General features: G+C 44.2%; 1 long non-coding RNA gene across 1 annotated transcript in view; it reads left to right on the forward strand.

Moving 5' to 3' along the window:
* Positions 1-4,148: 4,148 nt before the first annotated feature.
* The window catches only part of LOC144328429 (uncharacterized), a 253,965-nt gene continuing 243,702 nt past the window's right edge, over positions 4,149-14,411 (forward strand). Inside the window, exon 1 of the long non-coding RNA XR_013393658.1 lies at positions 4,149-4,532. This is a non-coding gene — a long non-coding RNA (uncharacterized LOC144328429). The remainder of the gene's footprint in view (positions 4,533-14,411) is intronic.

Genomic DNA, 14,411 nt, shown 5'->3' on the forward strand with positions numbered 1-14,411 from the left:
GGCTGGGGAACGAATGGTGGGAATTGTCTATTTGCTGCTGTGTTTGCTTTGCTGCCTGCCAGCAAATGGAGCAGGCAGCTACTTTCAAGAGGGTCCTCAGCTGAATATGAGGGTAAGGGGAAAATATGCCAGAGAAGTGACAGTGGTGGCTTCCTGTGGTGGCCCTGCAAGATCTCACTGGAACCTGGAAGCCACCGTAGCCGACCCCGGTAAGTGAGGTGGCGGTGGGGACAGCAAGGTAGGTGGCATGCATGCAGGGCAACACCATTCTGTTTTGCCTCAGGTGGCAAACGGGATGGGCAACCCTGATGGGAATTGTAGTCCAAAACATCTGGAGGCTGTCAAGTTCTGCTGCTTGCTGCTCTTCTATGTGGGATGATCAGAGTTTGCATGCTTCATGGTTCCCAGAGAGCACCAGTGAGGAACGGGGAGAGAGACATTAAGGAGGAGCTTCCTGATTGGGACGGGGGACTTTTTGCAAACACAGCAACAGCCATGGGTTGCCTTTGTTCATGGCCCAGTTCACATTATGTTTTTTCCACTTAACAGAAATGACAGTGTCTGTTGGGAGGGGGAGTTCTGATCCTACACGCTTCACATGCATGAACAGGCCTTTGGTGTGTGGATAATTTAGAATCACACTTCTGCAATCATTATGCTGAAAAACATCATTAGGAGATGTCCAAAGAGGCACAAATGAGAACATGAAGCAGGCTTTTTTGTGGGGTCTCTCCCTGCACGTGGCTGTCATGGGCAAGCTGTTGAGAGATGCCACCCTCTCATCACACTGATATATTCCAGCTTCAATCCTTCACTGTCGCTGGCTTGATGCTCAAGAGCAGGGTGTGTTTTCTTCTCTCTTACAAAGGCAAAGCAGCCTGCATTTGGAGAGGAAGAGGGCCTTCATGAGAAGGACTGGCGATCGCTTGCTCTCTTTACTCTCATGTTCAAAACGTCTCTTTCTGAACCAGATTATTAAGCAATTCGCAGAGCCTTTGGTTGCATAAACATCTTAGCCTACAAGAAGCAAAGGGACGGTTATTATAATTTCCATCGGCTGTTGAAAAGCATTGTCATTCTGCTAGAGCCCAGTAGGGATGGACAAATCTCTCAATGTCATTCTCCCCCAGTTTCTCATTTTTTCCAGTCCTAAATTGAGTTCTCCACATTTCGGCTTAAACTGCAATTTTTTAAGGGGAAAAAATCCTCCTGAAAAATCACCAACATTTTAGCATGAATTTCTCCTCAGAAACACAGATTTAATCAGCAGTGAAACTAAGCTTTTTAAAACCAGGTTACAGACCCAGTTTGGCACACCCCTCATGCACATTTGTGTACATATACACACAGGCTGGGACCCTCAATGGCGCTCCTCTGGAGGTTTCACCCAGGACAAAAACCTGGCTAGCCCCCCCCCCTACCTACAGTTCTGATTTAATGCAGTTTTGACTAATACAGTGGTACTTCGGGTTAAGAACTTAATTTGTTCTGGAGGTCAGTTCTTAACCTGAAACTGTTCTTAGCCTGAGGTACCACTTTAGCTAATGGGGCCTCCCACTGCCGCCGTGTGATTTCTGTTCTCATCCTGAAGCAAAGTTCTTAACCCGAGGCACTATTTCTGGGTTAGCAGAGTCTGTAACCTGAAGTGTCTGTAACCTGAAGCGTCTGTAACTCAAGGTACCACTGTACACACAATTCTGCAAACAATGTCCCCTAATATAAACTAGCTTTTGCATATTATTTTCATGGATATAAGTATTTTTGTGCGTACTTTCCCCTAATGTATGCATTTTGTATGCATTGTTTAGTTGGAGAGCTGCACTTCAAAATATGGAGAATTGCATCTCAATTCATGTATTGCTTTAGGAGGAAACTGAATTTATTCCCCTCCCTAGAGCCCCAACAGCTGAAGCTCCTTTCCCTCAGTGAGAGAGAGCTGCTCTGATTTCTGAATGGTGTTTGTAAATAGGGGCCTGTGAATGGGAAGATTAAGTACACAGGCAGCCTTTCTTGCTAGGAGGAAACCTGGGGGTTTATTCATGGAAGGGGAGGGTATCTGTTAATATTGGTGGCTAAACCAAACAAGATGCTGTCCCTGCCTCAGCTGGCTGCTTCCAGTGCATGTTACTCATGCGACACTCGAGCGCACACATCCTTTGACAGATTGTGGAGAGGCGGTGACGGGGGGGGGGGGGGGAGTGCAGAGAAGACCTTGGTTTGTTCCACTGCCAAAGTCAGCTTACCAAAGCTATTTACTATATTAATGGTAACAACATGGTCAATTCTCTCATCCCCTCCCTTTCCATCTACAATCCCCACCTGCTTCCTGATAATGTCACACACACACACACACACACACACACACACACACACACACAGGTTTTAGGAGATTAGTCCTGCATGTGGAAATCAAAGCTTGGCATCCCTCTTCTTGTTATCTCATTGCCCTATTAGAGAAGGATTCCACATCTATCCCTGCACCCTCTGCAGGACACATGTCCAACGTGACTGGGGCAGTGGAGTTCTGCTGGCCTTCGGTCAGGCAAGGCAGGTGTCCTCCCTTACCCAGGACGGAGGTGAAATTTCTCAGCTCAAAAATCCCATGGTTACCCCAGCAGAATTTTCGGTTCATTTCATTGACTTCCTACACCAGGGGGATTGTTATCATGACCACTGTGCTGTGGCATCACCGTTGGGCGTGCTCATTGCCTGCCACTTATGCTTCAAGGCCGTGATCTTTAGATGGGGGGGGGGGGCATCGTCACAACCAGCTGTGGGTTTTGTGGAGTCCTTGGCTAAGATGCCCCAGTGGATCCCTTTCCTGGGTGGATTCCTCCTCCTTGCCACTGCCCTTCATTTGCCCTGTAGTCTGGGCCCAATCCATGCCACTACGCAAAGGGGGAGGACCAAGATATGTGGAATCTAATGCTCCTTCCCATTGCTCTTTTCACTCTTTATATGCTCTGGCAGAGACATCCTAGTAGGACCTCTGCTGGAGTGGAGGCCTTGCCATATGACCAGCAATACTAACTCCTGGTGGAGCCACTCCACTTATTCTCAGTTGCAGCCAATGTTAGTTCTACTCAGAGTAAGCCCATTGAAATTAATTTTTTGTTGTTTAGTCGTTTAGTCGTGTCCGACTATTTGTGACCCCATGGACCAGAGCACGCCAGGCACTCCTGTCTTCCACTGCCTCCAGCAGTTTGGTCAAACTCATGCTGGTAGCTTCGAGAACACTGTCCAGCCATCTCGTCCACTTTCGTCCCCTTCTCCTTGTGCCCTCAATCTTTCCCAACATCAGGGTCTTTTCCAGGGAGTCTTCTCTTCTCATGAGGTGGTCAAAGTATTGGAGCCTCAGCTTCAGGATCTGTCCTTCCAGTGAGCACTCAGGGCTGATTTCCTTAAGAATGGATAGGTTGGAAATTAATAGACATGACCAATTGAATAGAAATTCATTAGACACAATGGTCCGTTTTTATAGTATGTCCTCTGAATTTGTAGCTTGTTTTGTAGGATGTCCTGGGGGTCTTAATTCTGAGCAAACATACAAAGGTTTGTATACTATACAATGTGGAGGGGCGATAAGGTATTTTTATCTCCCATCAGCCCAAAACTGTTTCCTGAGCAGCTTATAATTATCAGCAATAAGACAAATCATCATGATAAAAAATGTATGTTTCCAAATCAGCCACTTTCTCCACACACACTTTTACCCATTAACACTTTGCACAAGAACCAAACAGAAACCTTAACATGCCCTCTTAAGATTATACTTAGCCAAAGACCTAACTCTGCTTCCACAGACACTTCCTGTTCCCAAACCTCCAAACTTTCTCATCTAGTAGATTGTTTTGTGTGTGCTGCAGCATAGGGTGGACATACAGTGGTGCCCCGCAAGATGAACGCCTCGCAAGACGGAAAACCCGCTAGACGAAAGGGTTTTCCGTTTTGGAGGCGCTTCGCAAAACGAATTTCCCTATGGGCTTCCTTTGCAAGACGAAAGCCCATAGGAAAATCTCCGGGACAGCGGGGAAGCGCAGCGCGTCTTCCCCACTGTCCTCGGACCTCCTCCGAAGCCTGGCGGCGGGGCGGAGACACCTCCTCCCTCCGCCCGGCTTCGGAAGGCTGCTCCAAAGCCGGGCGGGGGGGCGGAGAGACCTTCTCCCCGCGCCAGCCTTCGGATGGCTGTCCTGAAGACTTGGGGTGGGAGAAGGGTTTTCCTTCCCACAGCCAACATTCAGAATGCTGTTCTGAATGTTGGCGGTGAGGAGGAAAAACCCTCCTCCCACGCAAGCCCCAGGAACAGAGGAAAAGCGCTGCGCTCCTTCCCCTCTGTTCCCGTACCTGTCCTGAAGGCTTGCGGTGGGGAGAAAAGCCCTTCTCCCCACCGCCAGCCTGGCAAGCGGTTTCCATAGGAACGCATTAATTGATTTTCAATGCATTCCTATGGGAAACCGTGCTTCGCAAGACGAAAAACTCGCAAGAAGAAAAAACTTGCGGAACGAATTAATTTCGTCTTGCGAGGCACCACTGTACCCCAAACACCTAGGGTATATGAGGTTGTACTACATTAATTTAGGGGACATGGGTGGCGCTGTGGGTTAAACCACAGAGCCTAGGACTTGCCGATCAGAAGGTCGGCGGTTCAAATCCCCGCAACGGGGTGAGCTCCCGTTGCTCAGTCCCTGCTCCTGCCAACCTAGCAGTTTGAAAGCACGTCAAAGTGCATGTAGATAAATAGGTACCGCTCTGGCAGGAAGGTAAACGGTATTTCTGCGCACTGCTCTGGTTCGCCAGAAGCGACTTAGTCATGCTGGCCACATGACCCGGAAGCTGTACGCCGGCTCCCTCGGCCAATAAAGCGAGATGAGTGCCGCAACCCCAGAGTCGGCCACGACTGGACCTAATGGTCAGGGGTCCCTTTACCTTTACTACATTAATTACACATATCATTTTCTTAAATAACTGACCAGGAAATGAGATAAAATAAAGTGTCCTAAAGGGAAAGGGAAATTTTCAGCTCTTTAGATATGTTTTTTACCCCTAGTGTTCAAACAAATCACTTGCCAATCACAACTCTGACTTCACTTGTTGATGAAAAAATGCCAAAATGGGACAGCAGCCAAGCTGGCTCATCTGCCTGCATGTTTTGTTTGCTAACTTTTTCCCTAAAAGGCCAATTGATGCACTATTTTTTAAAAAAATGAAAGCTGAGAGTCTGGGCCCCCTTTCATGGTGGTATTCAGGTTTTTCCTCAGAGCTGACTCAGTGACATGAATGGACCGAACTTACTCATGTCCTTTAATTTCAACACATCTACTTTGAGTAAAACATAATTAAATACTACTGTATGTATATGGGGTACACAAATCCCTTAGCTTAAGAGAGTCAGGTGAATGTCATTGACCTCATGTCAAGAACAGTGTTACAACTTATGATGAGGTATTTTTTAAAAATCAAATGAAGAGAAATCAAAGTAAAGTTCTTTAAATACCCTGCCTTTTCCCTCTCTCCATTTAATATTGGGTATATTCAAGTGAAGGCCTCTGAACCTTGCTGTGTACCTCTCCCTCCTCCTTAACTTCACTTTGCTAATAATAGAAGTCAATGGGATTTAAGCGGCATAATTTAGCAAGTATTTCAAGCATTGTCTACAACACCACAGGCCAACCAGTTGCCTCCTCGGAAGAGGGCAGATAAGAGCCCTCTGTGCTCGATGCCGCGTGAAAAGAGCTAATCAGCGCTGCCTTCTAATTGTTGGCATAATGATTTCAACATGCAAAAATTCTCAGACTGAATTTGCATGGCTAATGAAATAATTAAGAACCACCCAGCAACTGGGGAACATAATTGGGCATCCTGCAAGAAGCTTCACCCCCGAGCTCTTCTGCGATTCTGGAAACAGAATTGAAGCCTGCAGTTTCTTTCTTGCAAGGGGGCCACTATCCCCTGGGCAACTGCATGCGGCAGCTGCAACAGACCTCCATGTTTTCTAAACTCCTAGGACTGGCAAACTTTTTTCCTAGCAGAACGCCTATGAATCTCATTATTAATTTTTTAATTTAATTTAATTTAATTTAATTATTAATTTAATTATTAATTTAATTGTTAATTTAATTATTAATTTAATTATTAATTTAATTTATTAATTTATATACCGCTTAACACTCAAGATGGCTTCTAAGTGTAAAACTGACCAGGGGAGAAATGTGATTTCACTTGTATTTTAAAGGCAAGCCTGCCAAATTCATGCTTTTCAAAACAATACACAAACCGAAACACCTTCATCCTTTGAAATTCATACTTTTTGCAATGTAGGTCTCTACCTACATAATGAGTACAGAAATGCATACACAGTACCAGAGGAAAATGCACATAAAAATGCATATACTAATAAAAGTAAAATGCACATACTGTATATGTGCATATTAGGGGAAATTGCTTTGCAAAACTGTGTATATTACGCAAAACTGAATACAGAGATGTATGCTAGGGGAAATGTGTACTAAAATGCTAATGAATTTTCATGAGGACTTTCGTGACTGAAAACAACCTGGGAGGGGGGGTTTCCAGCTACCCCAACCCCTTGTCTTTGAAAGCCTTGCAAGTGGCTGCAGGAGAAGGATGAAGAAGAAGAAGAAGAAGAAGAAGAAGAAGAAGAAGAAGAGGTGGAGTTTGGATTTGATATCCCGCTTTATCACTACCCGAGGGAGTCTCAAAGCGCCTAACATTCTCCTTTCCCTTCCTCCCCCACAACAAACACTCTGTGAGGTGAGTGGGGCTGAGAGACTTCAAAGAAGTGTGACTATCCCAAGGTCACCCAGCAGCTGCATGTGGAGGAGCGGAGACGCGAACCCGGTTCCCCAGATTAGGAGTCTACCGCGCTTAACCACTACACCACATCATGGGGAGGTGGCAGTGCTTCTAGTACCAAGGTGAAACTGTAGAGCTCCCTTGCTATCCTTTTTGCTCCTTTTGGCTTTGAAATGTGTTTTCTTGGTTGTAAGTCGCTTTGAGCATTTTTGCATGTGTGGAAAAGTGGCATACAAAGAAAGGGAACGGGTGGAAGAAAATGTGGAAAACAACTCCCGCCATCCCTGCCCATTGGCCATGCTGGCTGGGACTGATGGGAATTGCAGTTTAGCAGCACCTGGAGGGATACAGGTAGGGATGGAAGAATCTCAATTTTGGTTTCCCATTTCCCCAATCCTCAGTCCACTTTTACATATTTCCGCTCATGAAACTGCTCGTGAAAATTCATTAGCATTTTAGTGCAAATTTCTCCTATTGTGTTTGCCACTCATTGGGGCTTTTTGTACATGCATTCCTAATGTTACTGCTCCCCTCATTGTATTCTCCATATTCTGTCCCATACACACACACACACACACCTTTTCATAGTCATTTCCTGTAAGCAGACACATGCTAGTTCTTTTTTTTACTTTTTAACTTTAGAAAAAAATATTTAATGAAATATCACTCCTGTGTACATTTGTATTTATTTTATTCATAAAACCATAAAAATAAAATCCAATTCACTTGATTCGCTCATATGTGCGTGCGTGCGTGTGTGTGTGTGTCCAAGTCCATCTCCCCTTGTGGTTTATTTCTTATATAATCTCTAAGAACTGTGTGCCTTCTTCAACACTTCACACTACCACCCACTCCTTTTCCACCTGGGAATTTAAAGAAAATGGGTTTCCCCATCTTCACTGAATGTTACTTGCTTACACTGACAAATCTCAGGTCTCGTCTTTTTCCCCTGTTTTCTAAAACTTCCATGTCACATTCCTATATTTTAAATGCTTTTTCCTGCTCTTGATTTCTTGACAATAGCATCTTTGACCTGTAACTTACTCCTGAAGGAAAAAGGAGAGCTGTACTGAGTTTTAAAGGGTCTGAGACTCTGGGACTGCAACACCTCAGGGGATGTTCCCACATTTAGACCTGGTTACAACATTGTCACCCCTTCTTTTGGCATTGGTAATAAAGCAGTTTAAAAATCAAATCATACACAAATGATATTGCCTTAATAAAGCCTCTCTCAATATTTAAAGGGGAAGAAAATATTTCAGATCATGGGGAATTAGCAAGATACAATAGGGTTGCTATATTCCCTAAAGTGAAAATCTGGACAAAGTTTTTGGTCCTTTTTGGGGGGGGGGATTTTTGAGCTTTTTTGGGGGGGGAGGTGAAGTTTTTTAGGAAACATCTCCCCCCCCAAAAAAAATAAGTCTTTGGGCTTCATTTGGATTTTTACAGCATTTATCTTTTTAAAAAATCATCCTAGTTGCCATATGTCCGGGTTTTCCTGGACATTTGGCCAATTTGGCAAACATCTGCCCAGACACCATTTTGACATTCCGATTCCCAGATGTGTCCAGGAAAACCCAGACGTGTGGCAGACTAAAGGGAAAACAGAGTTATAGAAATAAACATACCAGCAGAATTAGGACAGTAGATAAAAGAGAAATTTCAACATAACTGGAGAAAGAAATTTGTTTGCTATTTGGGGATAAGATTATTATATAAGAACAACTATGAACTTTTATTTAAAAACTGCTACTTGCTTGTATCAAAGTGGGAAATTTATATTTCTCTTCTTTTATGATGAATACTACAGCGGAATATAGTGCAGGTTTAGCACTCATTTCCCTATCTGCAAACTGATTTTTTTTCCGGAATCAAATGACACAGAAATGATCACTAAACTTGCACTATATTCCACTAGAATTCCAGACGTGGCTTCAACATCATGTGAAAGCTCAAATATCATTTGGAAATTAACAGTTAAGGAAGCACTGTGAAAATGGAATAAACTGCCAGGTGTATGCAGCCAAACATAATTATTGCCCCCTCCTTCTGCTTTAGATTGGCACTAGGCTGTTGTTGTTTTGTTTGTTGTTGTTTTTTCCGTGACTGCAAAATCCTTTAATATGTAAGATTTCATACTGGTGAAATATTATGACGATATTTTACAGAAGCTGCACACTCACACACCCCCTTGCTAAGGGGAAAATGAGCAACACCTCATTACAATCCCGTAGCTATTGACTCTAACCACTCAAGTGCCATCTCATTTGGGTTCAGAAAACACCTTTTAGGAGGCATTCCACTATTCTTGCCGTGAGGATGGAGTGATTAGATTCACCTGACCCACTTCCTGCACATAAAACCAGGATGCAATTTCTCTCCCTCCACTCATTAAACCACACTTTATGGATTCCATAAGCTCTCTTGGTAGTAACTTGACCGTCTCCGTTAATGGAAGTTGTTTTATTCATGCACACAAAGGCATCTATTGCAAAATTGATCCCTAATACTGTACCCTCATATAGGAGTTTCCTCCCTAATATTTAATGTCCTTCTCTGTGCCGTTTAGCTGCCTTTTTTTATTTGTGTGGTTCGTTTGAGGACAACCACTGAACAATACATGACTGATAAAGCAAAATGTGATGAATTTTTCTACTGTGAGGCCAACGGCTGCTTTCTGGCTTTATGAGTTACACTGGAAAAACAGCATGGGGAAAGGGTTAAACTCCCACCCCACCCCACTGCTCATAACAAATCTACAGTGCTACACACTTCTTTTCCTGTGGAGGGAAAATGTAGATGGCCAGGAGATTCAGTCTTGTGGACTTCCCAGAGGTATCTGGTGGGCCACTGTGAGAACAGGATGCTGGGCCTATCTCACATTCAGTCCCTGGGCTCGAGGGTGACCATGTGCCCTACTTTGCCCAGGGCAGTCCAATCAGATTCAGTGGTACCTTGGTTCTTGAACTTAATCTGTTCTAGGAGTCTATTCGCCTCCCGAAACTGTTTGAAAACCAAGGTGCAGCTTCCAATTGGCTGCAGGAGCTTTGACTACCAAGGTACCACTGTATTTCTAATAGAGAAAGCTCATCCAAAACCTTGGTCTCAAAACATGACAGTGCCTCTTACTTCGGGTTAAGGAAGAATGTCTTAATTCAGGCTAATAGCAGAGTGGCTGGAGCTGCCCAGAGTGGCTGGGGAAACCCAACCAGATGGGTGGGGTATAAATATATCATCATCATCATCATCAATGCAGGCTCTGCAGCAAGTGCAACATCCAAAAGGTCAAGATTCCAAGGCCCATTGAAGAGGCCAGAGGTTCATACATGGATGATGTACCGACAACTGACACACCCCTTTTAAAGATGAGGTGGACTCTTGCCCTATGCATTCATCATTCCATTTGAGCAGACATGCCTAATCCCATCAAGGAAGGCAACACCTGGTTCTCAGCAAGAAGACTGTGTCCTGCTTCTTGGCCTCCGACTCAGCTGCCACGTCCTCCTGTTCAGACCCTCCCTCTTACTAGGTGAAGCCCCCCCCTCCCTGAGGAGGCTCTGCTCTCTGCAGGAGGAGCAATGGAGAGAGAGCTGGCGGATCTGCTTGGCACCTAGAGGAAGACCTCCCTCCTCTATCCCTGGGTTCCAGCCACACATCTCCTCCTTCTCCCTGATTTTCTTCTGCTACCAAACCATGGCAGATCCCAATGGAGCTGAGGGGTCTGGGGCAAGGCCTCTGTTCAGAGGACAAGTCCTCTATTGTGCTTCCCCTGGCGCTTCCCCATTGCACTGACGTGAGGCTCGAAAGAAGCATTCTCGTGTAGTCAATAGAGTAGGTTGCAGGGTGTGCTTGGTTGTGTGGTGTGTGTGGTGCATGCGCCATGTGCATTTGCCCACAGGACCCACAAAGAGTGACCCCTGCTCTGACGGAAGGGCTGTCTGGTCCAAGTCTGGTGTAAAGATAAAAATCTGAATAAGGGAGAGCTGTGTTGGGGGGCCCTTGAAGATGCCAATTAACAGTCAACTTGGATAGCTCAGTTGGTTGGAGCATGGTGCTGATAATGCCAATGTTGCAGGTTCGATCCTTGTATGGGATAGCTGCATATTCCTGTACTGCAGGGGGCTGATCTAGATGATCCTCAGGGTCCAACGCTATGATTCTAATAATAAAAAAGCACCCGGGTAGCAAACAGAACAGGCACAGAAGACTCCTGGTCACAGCCTCCCCCACTGTGTTGAGATGTATTGTGTTTCTATTTGAATTACAGTAATTATTTCTAAATTTGCATCTCTACATATAAATTAGTATCTGCAAATTTTATGCAAATCTGCATATTCTTTTGTCCTCTTTTTGGCAGGGGGGAAGGGGAGACTGATGCATTTCCTCTTCTTTGGCAAGAGGTAGGGGGCTACCAAACTGATTTCCAAGACCATGTGACATGATTGATCAGTTTCCACATTGTCACCATGTTTTCTGCAAAAGTATTATTCTTATTACTATTACATTGTTAATCAAAGCGACAAATCAAAGAAAGCCGTGCGTGTGTACTGTTACAACCGTTCTTCCATTAATCCATTCAAAGTAACCCATTAATCTCTAGTCAAAACACTGAAAATCCATATATGACACTCTGTTATCATGATATATATCAGTGCTATGGGGTTGTAATTGCCGCAGCCGTATGAGGAAACCTAATGCCTAATCTATGTTCCTGACACCCCATTTGCTCCAGCTGCAGCTTGCACAGCTGTTGCTGTTAAATTTGCAGGCGGATTATCTTTCAGTAGTGAAACGCCTGTCAAATTTGATGGGCCAGGAAAGGAATGGTCAGTACAGCTCTGCCCCCCCCATAAGCCCGACCCTCTCACACTAAGGATATGCCTAGGAATGAAGGTGAATTGACTAATTCACACTTCCCATAATAGTACACAGCCAAATGCAGCGTTCTTTGGAAATCTGCAGTTCTCTCAATTTTGCAAAAAATTCCCAGCCAAAATTATTATTTACTCCAACAATTTATGTACATAACATTAACATGCTATTCTCTAATTGGTGTACAATGAAGTTACAAAAGGGATGTACAAAATATGTACCAAAATGTGTTTATTATGGGACTGTAGGCACAGAGATGCATTTATTAGTGGAAAACAATGTAGAAAAATGCATAAGGGAAAACTGCTTATGAAAATTCCTTGCCAGCCCCAATGCCCTTCTTCCTGCACCTTTGCCCCAAGCCAGTGCATCTCCACCTCTCCCTCTGTTGCTCTGTCTCTCACTCAGTCACTCTTCCAGTTACTCGCTCTGTGTTGCTGCCTCTGCCCTCTCTCCAGCTCCAGTAGTGCTCGAAGCTGGCTCACAGCTCTGTGATGCTCGCATCTCCTGCTTCAAGCTGGGGCAACGTAGCACAGAAAATCCCCTTTGAAAGGTCACCGGCCCTACATTCTCCTTCTAGTCTACCTGATTCCACTTCTAGGTTAGCTGCTAGGAGAGCACAATGGCGGCTGGCTCTCAATCTCTACAACCACCCTGAACACAGGGCACTTAGCAGTGGCTACAGAGACTGGACTTCAGCAAGCGCTGACTTTTGACGCTTGCCTAGAATTTGACCAGTTTTCTCCATCAACATTTCTCCATTTGATTCTTCCTTATGCTGTGTGTGGAAGAACAAACTGGGGCAATTTGCGGGCAAATTGAGATGCCTTTGAAGCAGTTTCAGAAACCACAGAAGTGTTTTCTGGGGTGAGGGTGGAGGGGGGCAGAACCGGGCCAAGCATATCCATATTATAGTTTGTAGTAGAGTTTGTTTCTATACAGCTTTGGGGCTTAAAGGTCCTCAGACCAGGGAATGGCATATTAATGCAACAATAGATGCAATGCAGTAAATCATCAATCAAAATGATGGAGTGAAATCACAACATAACAGGACAAGAATAAAAGGAAGTCTTCCCAAGCTAAAAGATGAAAAAGTTCTGTCATCAATACTGTATCCCACACACTTAGCAGCTAGGCTAGTAACCTGAACAGAAAATGAAAGGTATTACAAAAGCTTACTCCAGCTAGAGGAATTAAGTACCACTACCTCTATTTGCTCAGTGATTGAGAGCAAAAACCAACCAGTTTAATTTTTAAAAGATTGGAAGTAGATCCAAAGTTAATAGTTGCAACAACTGGGGAGAGTCCAGGACTACTCCCTATAGTTTCTAGGAAAGTACAATCCCCGCAAAGCCAAAAAGGATGGGTTGTCCCTGGTCCTCATTAGGATAGATGAATATATAAATTTCATTTTCTCTGCATTTTATATTTTTCCATTTCTTCTCATATACACATTTTTGAATGTGAGATATACACATTTCCTCCCAATGAAAATAGTGATTTGCCATTGGTGCCTCTCTAAAGCCAGCTTTGACCAGCCTCATTAATCCACAGTGGAAACCTTCTGGGTCGTGCTGTTCTGTCTGCTGCTTCTTGATTCACCCCCTCAGCAGATAAGCTTCCAATTTGCAATTTCCCATAACCACAAATTGATTGATTAATTGATTGATTGATTGATTGATTTAAACAATTTATACACCACTTATGTACAATCATTTCTAAGTTGTTTACAAAGATGAACCCCCCCCCCAAATCAGTTTAAACTATCAAACATCAATCAATTAAAGTGGTACCTCGGTTTACATACGCTTCAGGTTACAGACTCTGGTAACCCAGAAATAGTACCTCGGGTTAAGAACTTTGCTAAAATGGTGATTCAGGTTAAGAACAGTTTCAGGTTAAGAACAGACCCCTGGAACGAATTAAGTACTTAGCCTGAGGTACCACTGTACCTGTTGTAATAATATAAAAAAGTGTTCATTGTGTGCTAGAAGTTGAGCAGGAAGCGAGCATGTCTGACCTTAACTGAAAGAAAGCTCCTTAAAATTAGGTCCACAATACTAAAAAAAACCCACTCCTGTTGGATATAAGCCATGCATCAAAGCCATGAGGGACCCCAAGCAGTAACTCACCTGAAGACCTCAGTGATCGGGCAGGAATATTAGGGATTAGGCAGCCCTTGTTAAGGGCATTGTTAATTCATGCAAGAACGTTGAACCTGCCCTGGTGGCATGTGAGAAGCCAATGAAGGCTTTTGAGCACTGGAATTTTGTGGTGGTCATATTTTATCCCTATCAACAGTCTAGCTGAAGGGTGTTGCACAAGCTGGAGCCGATGGACCAGGCCCTACAGCCATTACACATTCAACCATGTGGGGAGGCTATGTAAATACAAATCGAAGCAGAAGGGACATGGGTTAAGAGTTGTGAGGAGATACCGGTACCTATTCTCCTCACAGAGCTACAATCTGCAGAATGGTATAACCATCAATCCTTTTTCACATGGGACACTGTGAAGGAAATAGGGGTCTCCTAACAACTCTCCACACCTGTAACAGTTCCCAGAATTCTTTAGGGGAAGCCATGGTATCATGGTGCTTTAAATGTGTGGTGTGAGTGTTGCCCTACGTTACAGAATTTAAAAGGTTTAACAGTCATTTAAACTGTATTGGGAGAGTCCTAAAGATCCCTTAATAGCATTCTCAGTCTCCCTCACCAAAATACTCT

Source organism: Podarcis muralis, chromosome 7 (genome assembly GCF_964188315.1).
Source record: "Podarcis muralis chromosome 7, rPodMur119.hap1.1, whole genome shotgun sequence".
Lineage (NCBI taxonomy): Eukaryota > Metazoa > Chordata > Lepidosauria > Squamata > Lacertidae > Podarcis > Podarcis muralis.